Below are 10,442 nucleotides of genomic sequence, written 5' to 3' on the forward strand. Positions count from 1 at the left end.
CTGGGGAAAATATTTGAAAAGACACATCTGGAGCACTGACTGCTCTTCTAAAGGACCCTGGTTCAATCCCCAGCATCCACATGGCTGCTCACAACTGTCTGTAACTCTAGTTCCTAGAAATCCATCATCTGCACACAGACACACATGCAGGAAAAACACCAATGCACATAAAATAAAAAATAAAGAAATGGAAAAGGGGGGGCTGGAGAGATGGCTCAGCTGTTAAGAGCACTGACTATTCTTCCAGAGGTCCTGAGTTCAATTCCCAGCAATCACTCAGTGGCTCATAACCCTCTGTAATGGGATCTGATGCCCTCTTTTGATGTGTCTGAAGACAGTTACAGAGTACTCATGCACATAAAATAAATAATTATTTAAAAAAAAAGAAATGAAAAAAAATGGACCAAAGACCTTAACAGAAACACCACCTGGAAAGACATGTTTACATTGTAAATAAACACATGGAGAGATGGCCACATCATCCATCAGAGAAATGCAAATTGAGCAACAACAGGAGATGGCTGCACACTCACTGGAATGCCCAACCTGGAGCACAACTCCAAATGTTGGTGAGCATTTGAATCAACAGGATATTTCATTCACCGCTGGTAAGCATGCAACATTATCCAAGTCAGAGAATGTCACATGGCCCAGCAATTGTTTTCCTTAGTATTGACCCAGATTTGTCTGCACAAAATCTTAAAAATGAATGTAATTTACTTTTATTACTGCTGTGATAAGCCATGAGGACCACAAGGCATTTAATTGGGGCTCACAGTTCCAGAGGGTACTACAGTTCATGGCCACCATGGCAGGGAGCAAGACAGTAGACAGACAGGGGCAGTGCTGACAGCTTATATCTGATTCACAAGCAAGAGGCAGAGAGAGCTAACTGGGAATGGTGTGGGCTTTTAAAGCCTCAAAGCCCACCCCCAGTGATACACTTTCTTCAACAAGGCCACACCTCCTAATCCTTCCAGAAGAGTTTTATGAACTGGGACCAAGCATTCAAATACATGAGTCTATGAGAATCATTCTCATTGAAACCACCACAGTTGTTTATAGTAGCTTTATTTGTAAGTGTGAAAGCTTAGAAGCAACTAGGATTTCCTTAAAACCAAGAAACAAACACATGCTACAGAGTAAAAGAAGACTCTATGAAAAGGCTACAATGCTGTATGATTGTAACATTCTGAAAAACACAAAGCTATTCAAAGGGTGAAGATCTCATGGTTTGGGGAAACGACTGGGAAACTGAGCATAGCACAAAGGTATCTTAAGCAGTGAAAATACTCTGTAAGTTCTGATAAAGGTTGTTATATAGTTATCAAAACCCACAGAGTGTACAGCAGAAAGAGTGGTCTGATGGGTAGTGGTACGCTAGCATAAAAGTGACGTGCATGGAGCAGAGTTTCTGTGCCTCTCCCGCCCCTCTGTGAAGTTCAATGTGCTCTAATTTTTTTTTAACTTAATTATGAGCCAGGCAGTGGTGGCACATGCCTTTAATCACAGCACTTGGGAGGCAGAGGCAGGCAGATCTCTAAGTTCCAGGCCAGCCTGATCTACAGAGCTAGTTCCAGGATAGCCAGGGCTACACAAAGAAACCCTGTCTCTAAAACAAACAAACAAACAAACAAACAAAAATCTAATTACAACCTAAAGAGCAATGGAACAGACAACAACAATGCATTAAAATAGGAACATAAGTGAAGTTGTATTTGGAAGCAAATTTGCAACTGAAAACAGCAGGGTAATGTAACAGATCTCAGAAGAAAGGTGATCATCTTAAACTCTTACAAGAAGTGATAGTTGAGTGTGGAGGCGTAGATCATTAATCCTAGCACAGAAGAACCAGAAGTTTAAGGCCAGACTGAGATACACAGTGAAACCCTGTCTCAATCAACCAAGCAACCAAGCAACCAAGCAACCAAGCAACCAAGCAACCAAGCAACCAAGCAACCAAGCAACCAAGCAACCAAGCAACCAAGCAACCAAGCATAGTCCTTGTGAGACGACTCGGTGGTGGTTAAAGGTACCTGCGGCCAAGCCTGACATCAGGAACTTGGTCCCCAGGACTGCCATGGTGGAACAAGAGAACTGACTCCTGCAAATTGTCCTCTGACTTCCAGACACTTGAGCCCCCTACCCAACAAATACATAAATAAATGTAACAAAAAATTTCAAATAGAAGCAAACAAAAAAAGACATTAGAGAAACAACAAAAGAGGAAGCAAAACCATTACAAAACACTAAACGTATAATAGGAGCTGGATGTGGTGGACCACATCTTTGACCCCAGCACTCAGGAGACAGATGCAGGAAGGTCTCCATGAGTTCCAGGCCAGTCTGATTTACATAGGGAATTCCAGGACAACCAGGGCTATGCAGAAAGAGGAAGAAACTCAAATGATCTCATTCTTGGGATTCAGACCCAGGACAAGCGGCTGAGGTACACAAGTAGACCTGGCCTCCAGGTTCTCCCAGCATCTCTCAGTCCCTACCTGTTGCAGGTACACCCTGCCCTCTGCCCTGAACTTTCTAGCCCAGGGGCTGGGCTTCACCCTCCCCCAGAAGCTCTTCCCTATATATCTAGACATTTTGGCCTCTCACTCTCGTTCTCTCTGCTTGCTCTTTCTCTCTTTCTCCCCCACCCCATCTCCCTCACCATTAGTGACTTCACCGATCATCTCCTGTGTGGTCAGTGAACTCCCCAAGAGCTGACCCCAATAAACCTGCCTTTATACTTTAATTTGGTTTCATTTCATCAGTGGAGAATAATATCACAAATTATAGCAGAAAATATTAACTCCAGCCGGGCGATGGTGGCACACGCCTTTAATCCCAGCACTCGGGAGGCAGAGGCAGGTGGATCTCTGAGTTTGAGGCCAGCCTGGTCTACAGAGTAAGTTCCAGGACAGCCAGGGCTATACAGAGAAACCCTGTCTCGAAAAACCAGAAAAAAAAATTAACTCCCCAGCCACACCTCTTTTGAGGTATCAACAGCATAAATGTCACCTGGGGCCAGAGAGATGGTTTAATAAGTTAAGACACTTGCCATCTGTTGGGGGTTCAGGAGTCACCACACAAACCACTCAGACTCTAGTCTCAGACTCTGGTCTCAGTTAAACAGGGCTGGTTTATAGAACACAGACTCTGGAGCTGAAGGCTACAGTCACAAACACTGTCCAGAGTCAGTTTATATAGGGGGGAAAAAAACTATAATGAGCTTATATCCAGACACTGGGGTGCTGTAGCCCTAAATTCAAGCTATTTTAGATATAACAGTTCATATTGACCTTTGATTTGATGGGCCCTAAGTGAAGTTTCTGGTCATGAATTAACTTCTTCCTTCGTTCCTTTCTTCCTTTCTTTCTTTTTCTTTCTTTCTTTCTTTCTTTCTTTCTTTCTTTCTTTCTTTCTTCCTTTTTAAAGATTTATTTATTTATTTTATGTATGAGTACATTGTTGCTGTCTTCAGATGCACCAGAAGAGGGCATCAGANCCCATTAAAGATGGTTGTGAGCCACCATGTGGTTGCTGGGAATTGAACTCAGGATCTCTGCAAGAGCAGTCAATGCTCTTAACCACTGAGCCATCTCTCCAACCTGTGGAATTTCTCAAGATTAACAAACCTCATAACACACACGACATAACAGGGTATGTGGTCAGTTTGATCCTGCTCTGAGTCAAGTGATTTTTCAGTGTCAATGACTGGCAGGCATATTACAGCAACAATACAAAATAGCGGGCGGGCATGGAACAAAATGGCTACAGCTGTGCTGGGGAGGGGGGCGGGGAAGGGGATTCAACGCTGCCAAGTCTGATGACCTGAGTTCCTAGGACTTGTATGATGGAGAGGGAACAGATTTAGGAAAAAAGGACAGCAAAAGTGTTTTGGATCAGGTATGAGAGAGTAGACTGTCAAGTGCAGAATCTCGCTTGGTCTTTGCTGCTTCACAAGCTAGTTTGAACTCATCGACTCCAGGAGTACTCCCATATCACATCACCCTCTGGAGTAGCTGGCTAGCAATCCCAAAATCCTATTATAAATGGATGATTTCCAAGCAAAATATAACTTACAGAATCCCCAAAAAGTAGAGAGGTTGAACAACCCCACTATCCTTTAAATCTACACTGTAATGAATCATTGATCATGACAGTTTCATACTGAGTTTTCCCTGCAGACTTAAGGGGTAACTTGAACATTTCTTACGTTGTTTGTTTTTTAGATTGTAGAACGATATGAAATGTTCCCTGTTAGCCGGGTGTGGAGGTGCACACCTTTAATCCCAGCACTTGGGAGGCAGAGGCAGGCGGATTTCTGAGTTCGAGGCCAGCCTGGTCTACAGAGTGAGTTCCAGGACAGCCAAGGCTACACAGAGAAACTCCGTCTCGGAAAAAAAAAAAAAAAAAGGAAATGTTCCCTCTTTACCGCTCTAAAGTGGGACCTAAGAGCAGAGTCTAAAAATGAGGCAGAATAGATGTCTAATAGTCAACTCTAGCCAGAGATTCAGACAGTTTATACACTGAGGGTTAAGTCACATGTGTAAGGTGCTTGAGAAGTCACAAGGACAAACCACTTGTGGCAAAAACATGTTTTTCCCATAGAAGCATATGAACGACAACAGCTGGAGTAAACTCACTTTTATCCACTTCTCCTGGGAGGAGCATGGAGCACAACCCAAGAACAAGTCTGTGTTTTAAGGACACTGAGGCCACTTTTGTTTTCTTGGAGTTTTCTCACAAGCACTCAGGTTTCTCATGACGACTCCATTCTTGGACTGTATTCTGACACTCCCCTCTGTGTACCCCCTCTCCCAATTTAAAGACTCTAGTGTCTCTCCCATGTGGTTTTTTTTTCCTTAAAGATTTACTTTGTTTATATGAGTACACTGTATGTGTCTTCAGACACACCAGAAGAGGGCATGGGATCCCATTAGAGATGGTTGTGAGCCACCATGTGCTTGCTGGGAATTGAACTCAGAACCTCTGGAAGAGCAGTCAGTGCTCTTAACTGCTGAACCATCTCCCTAACTCTCTAATGTCTCTTTAAATACCATCATTCAGCTGGAGAGATGGCTCAGTGGTTAAGAGCACTGGCTGCTCTTTCAGAGGTCTGGGGTTCAATTTCCAGCACTAACACGGTGGGTATACTTGTAAGTAATTCAGGTTTCAGGGGATCTGACACCTTCACACAGGCAAAACACCATTGCACATAAAATAAAAGTAAATAATTAAAAAAGAATAAATACCAGCACTTAAATAATAGAATAGAGTCACAGGCATGCCTATCAATCTCACTCATTGCAGATTCTAAATATCAATAAATGGAATCTAATAGTGTCCTAAAATAATGATATACTTTGACCTAAAAGTTATTTGCAAAGACTTTTAGTATCCTAATCAAAGTGCTTCATTATTTCCCAATAGAATGTTATCATTAAAGCCTTACATTTCCAGCAAAAAAGATAAAATCTCTTCTTACTTGGTAATTTACTGTTTTTTTTCAACAATTTTCATATTTGTCTTAAATCTCAAACACCTTTTGTCCAGTAAATTCATAGGTATTTTATATTGGCACCTTTAGATAAATTTTTTTATTAAAACGTATATTTGCGCACCTGTGCGTGTGTGTGTGTGTGTGTGTGTGTGTGTGTGTTTGTGTGTGTGCGCACCATGTGCTGTCAGAGGACAACTTGGCAGGCTTTAGGTCTCCCCTTCCATCACATGAGTCCCAGAGATTGAACTCAGATCATCAAGATTGGCTGCAGTGCCTTTAGCACTGAGCCATCTCACGGACCTGAGGGGTTCTATTTTCTCACACTTTGTTACTGGTATATAACAAGTTTTAACAATTAACCTTTGAACTCATGAACCTACAAACAATTAACCTTTGCTAAAACTTTTAATAGTTTAACACTACCATCTTTTTAGAGAGAGAATCAAATGAAAATTATATTTTATTTCTTTCCTAATGATTCTGCCCTTTTTGTATTGCTCTGGGTAGAAAAACCTACCATCATGTTGAATATTAGAAGTAAAAAATGGATATTCACATGTTACTGTTCCCTGTGACAATAGCTATTAAGTTTCGTGTTTACAGTAGGCTTCTGCTAAAAGCTTTTCATCAAATTGCTATCTATTCTCATCTCACTAAATAGAAACTGGATTTTTAAATGTTAACCTTTCAGATAATTGTGTAGTATTAAATTCCTAAATTATTAACACAATGAATTGCAGTGATAGGTTTTTAAATGTTAAACACTTCTGGGGAAACCTTTTTTTTTTTTTTTTTTTTTAAGTCTATCTAGATAGACTACTAGGTAGGTTTAGTGATCTGTCAAGAGCTTTGTCTATTGGTGAGTTTAACTCCAAGTTTTCTCTTGAGCTATCTTTGCTGGGTTTAGCTATTAAGACACTACTGCTAGTAAATGATCTGAGTGCTTTCTTATGTTAAAATACAGTGTCCATTGGGGTGGAGAAATGGCTCAGTGGTTGAGAGCACTGACTCCTCTTCCAGGGGTCCGGAGTTCAATTCCCAGAAACCACAAGGTGGCTCACAAACGTCTGTAATGGGTTCTGATGACCTCTTCTGGTGTGTCTGAAGACAGGTACCATGTACTCATATACAATAAATAAATAAATAATGAAAAATACAGCATCCATGACAGCAAATCAGGCAAGTAAAATCTGTGCAACTTGGTGTCCTGTATCAGGCAAAGGTGCCAGTGTGTGCCCATGCCCAGTGTGTGCCTATGCCAGGGTGAGAAAAGCACAGGCCAAGCCTAGAAAGTGAGTGTAACGGTCTCACTCTGTAGCCCTGGCTCTCTATCTGTCCATCCTTCCTTCCTCCTTTTTCTCCTTTCTGCTTCTCACTGTGTAGCTCTGGCTGGCTTGGAACTCTCCATGTAGACCAGTCTGGTGTTGAACTCACAGAAATCTGCCTCTGCCTCCTGAGGGCTGGTATTAAAGTAGTGTGCTACCCTGCCCAGAAAAGTTACATCTTCTTAAACGAGTAAGAGAAATGAAGTAGATTTGGCTCAAGCTGATAAACAAGGTAACATTTTTTTGCTCCTGATTTTGTATATTGTATCCAAAAGCCTTGTATGTTTGGACTGCATGGAAGGTCCTTTCATTACACCTATGTTTACGGACAGATTCTTGGTTTCTCATTTTGTTCTTTTTGCTTCAAATTCTGACCTCAAACTCGCAGGATCCAAACGAACTCTGTTTGAACTCATTGTTCTAAACCTGCTTACAGCCAGCTTTTGGTTTGCACATTCCTGGAGAACTCTGGCAGCTTACTGGGGTGCTCAGTAACTGCTGCCCCTTAAGTTTTTTTTTGTTTGTTTTTTGGTTTTTTTTTTTTTTTTTGCTTTTTTGACACAGGGTTTCTCTGTATAGCCCTGGCTATCCTGGAACTCACTTTGTAGACCAGGCTGGCCTCGAACTCAGAAATCTGCCTGCCTCTGCCTCCCAAGTGCTGGGATTACAGGNGTGCGCCACCACCACCCGACACCCCTGAAGTCTTGTCTTTTCTAAAGCCTCACAATGTGGACTTGGAAGTAAGGTCACATGTGAATAAATTGGAACAAGCTGGGCTTTTTAATCCAACAGGACGGATGTCCTTGTAACACACAGCAATAAGCAGAAATAAGGAGAACAGCGTTTGACAACAGAGTAGGGCCATGCTGCCTCAAGTCAAAGCACACACAGGACTTTCAGTGATCACCAGAAACTAAGTAAGGCAAAGATATCTATTCAAAGTGACAGAGGAAGCCTACCTCTACTAAGGCGCAAATGTCAAACGTCTGTTGTTTTAGTCTCTCAACATTTGAGGTCTATCCCCAGGAAATTAATCCAAAAGTGATTTTACTTATCTTCCTAGACCCAAAAGTACCAGGTCCATGATCAAAGCTCTTGGTCCTTTCCTGGATGAATATGCACGGGCTTGCAACCAGGGGGAGTAAAGAGAGCGACTGAGTAAAGGTTACTGAGGTGCGGTGCACGCTTTGCTCTCTATAAGCAGGGTGGCAAGACTGAAGAACACAGAGCTTAACAGCCAGGGCTGGGTAGCACAAGATCGCAGAGGAGTGTCGCAGGGGCGGGGCGGGGCGGGGCGGGGCGGGGCGGGGCGGCGGACTTCAGTCCCCAGGATGTCGCCTGCCAGGGGAGCAAAGAATAGCATACTCAAAACAATAGGGCAGCTCTCCACACCCACCCAGGAACCACTAGCCGGCCCGGGAGTCTCCCAGTACCCAGTCGCCACGCAGCTAGACGCTAAGCAGCAGTGGACTCGCTCTGAGCATGCGCACTAGGAACTGCCAAGCCCAGCCTCGCCGCGCGGTGCCTGACGTGGAACTTCCTCCCTACGGCCAAGAAACCGGAAGTGGGCTCATTTTCCACCGGAAGGAGGGAGAAATTATGACCGAGAGCCTGACACCTGATGCTGGCGGCTTTTGTCTCTCCAAGTTGGGCCAGTATTTGGCCATCTTATGCGGCGGGTGACTATGGTGTCCCAGTAAGTGGCTGACGTGGCAGGCGTCCCTGGAGTGGGAGAAGAGATGGGTAAGCTACCCGGTTATCGATCTTCCTTCTCTGGGTTTGGTTTTTCTCCATCTTTTTCAAAGAGGGTTGCTAGCCCACGGAATGGTGGGTAGATATGGAGGAATAAATACGCAGTCACATAGACAAGTTAAACTAAGCACACATACATACATATGTACATACATGCACACATACAAACACATATTCACATGCACAGAGCTGTTGAATATTGGCTCTGTAAGTCCAGACATTCCGAATCGATGACTCTTGCCTGAGCAATCACCTGTTGCAGTAATTTTAGCGCGCGTGAGCACATGCACACGCAGTGGGTGATTTTTAAGTTTCTTGAATGTGTCGGCAAAGTCACTTAATGTTAGAAAAAGGCAGCCAGGAGGCGGTGGAAAGCTGCATGGTTTGTTGAGGACAGAGTCAAGACTAAAATCTCATAGAATCCTTGTACAAAGGAGTCTATGCAAATTGTTTTTAACTTGCTTTCTGATGGTGCGGGTGGATGGGTAGGAGGTCGGAGAACTGAAGGTGTAAAGACTGCAGTGAGGTGCGTTTAGATACTAGCTTGACGGCTTCGTGGTTAAGAGCATTTGCTGCACTTCCAGAGGATCTGAATTTGATTCCCAGCACCCATATCAAATCACCTGTACATCAGGACCCAAGGAGTTCAGCGCACTATTCTAGCCTCCCTTGGCACCACACACATGTGTCATTCACTCACAAAGACACGCGTGCACACACACATACATATATATATATAAAGTTTAGATAAGGTGTGAGTCCACCAAAGGAAAGTCATTTGTCAGTCATCTCCATGTCTGACCCTGTAGATCAGTGGTTTTCAACCTGAGGGTCACAACCCCTTTGGGATCAAATGATCCTTTCACCTAAGGGAACACCTAAGACCACTGAAAACACAGACATTACATTATGATTCATAACAGTAGCAACATTACAGTTATGAAGGAGCAACGAAAATAATTGTATGTTGGGGTCACCACAACATGACGGAATTAAAACGTCACAGCAATGGGAAGGTTGGGACGAGCTGCTCTAGACGGAGATGAGTTTGTCGTGTCTGCCGTTCCCGGTACACTGTGTAGTAACAGAATGCAAAGATGGGAATCTTCCTTACCTATTGCCTGTTACTGCATAGAAAACCCTGGGGATCCTAAGCAAGATCCCAGCTCCCCCTAGAAAGCGTGTAGCTGAATACTTACTTGTGCGTTCACTATGGCTTTGTGGTAATAACCTGTAGAAAGTTACCCTAGCCTCGTTATGGGAATTCACTGTAAAGAATGTGTAAGTTGCCTACAAGTCGAGGAGAGATGCTGTAACATTCATTGTAATCAACCTCTCTCTCTTTGTAGGTAACTTGACCTCTGGGGCTTGTGTAGCTTTAAGTTTGCCCTGCATTAGTGCCGTCAGCTCAAGTGGACCCTGTGTTATTGCTATTATCTTTCTTATACTACAGTGGAAACATGTAGGACAGTGGAAACCTGTCAAGGAAGGGAGCCTAAGAGGTCCAAAAAAGTAACTGTATATTAGCAAATACAGAAACATTATCAGCATCATGTACAAAAGACCTTAATAATAAGGAACCATTCAGTTAGGTGTTCGCTATGGGCAATCCATAAGTACTACCTGTAAACAAACTTCAAGATTTTTGGTCTCAAGATACCCTTAAAATTATTGAGAGCTCAAAAAAACAATTGCAGACTATTAATATTTGACTTATTAGAAAATTAAAGCTAGCCAAGTGATGGTGACCCCTGCCGTTAATCCCAGCATTTGGGAGACAGATGCAGATGGATCTCTGTGAGTTCAAGGCTACCCTGGTGTCTGTCTCTCTCTCTCTCCCTCTCTCTCCCTCTCTCTCTCTCTCT

At 43.2% G+C, this 10,442-nt stretch overlaps 1 long non-coding RNA gene across 1 annotated transcript in view; it reads left to right on the top strand.

Annotated features, from left to right (window-relative positions):
* Positions 1–8,422: 8,422 nt before the first annotated feature.
* Positions 8,423–10,442, top strand: part of LOC115063413 — a 4,453-nt gene continuing 2,433 nt past the window's right edge. The window contains exon 1 of the long non-coding RNA XR_003843281.1: positions 8,423–8,568. This is a non-coding gene — a long non-coding RNA (uncharacterized LOC115063413). The remainder of the gene's footprint in view (positions 8,569–10,442) is intronic.

Source organism: Mus pahari, chromosome 1 (assembly GCF_900095145.1).
Source record: "Mus pahari chromosome 1, PAHARI_EIJ_v1.1, whole genome shotgun sequence".
NCBI classification, from domain to species: Eukaryota; Metazoa; Chordata; class Mammalia; order Rodentia; family Muridae; genus Mus; species Mus pahari.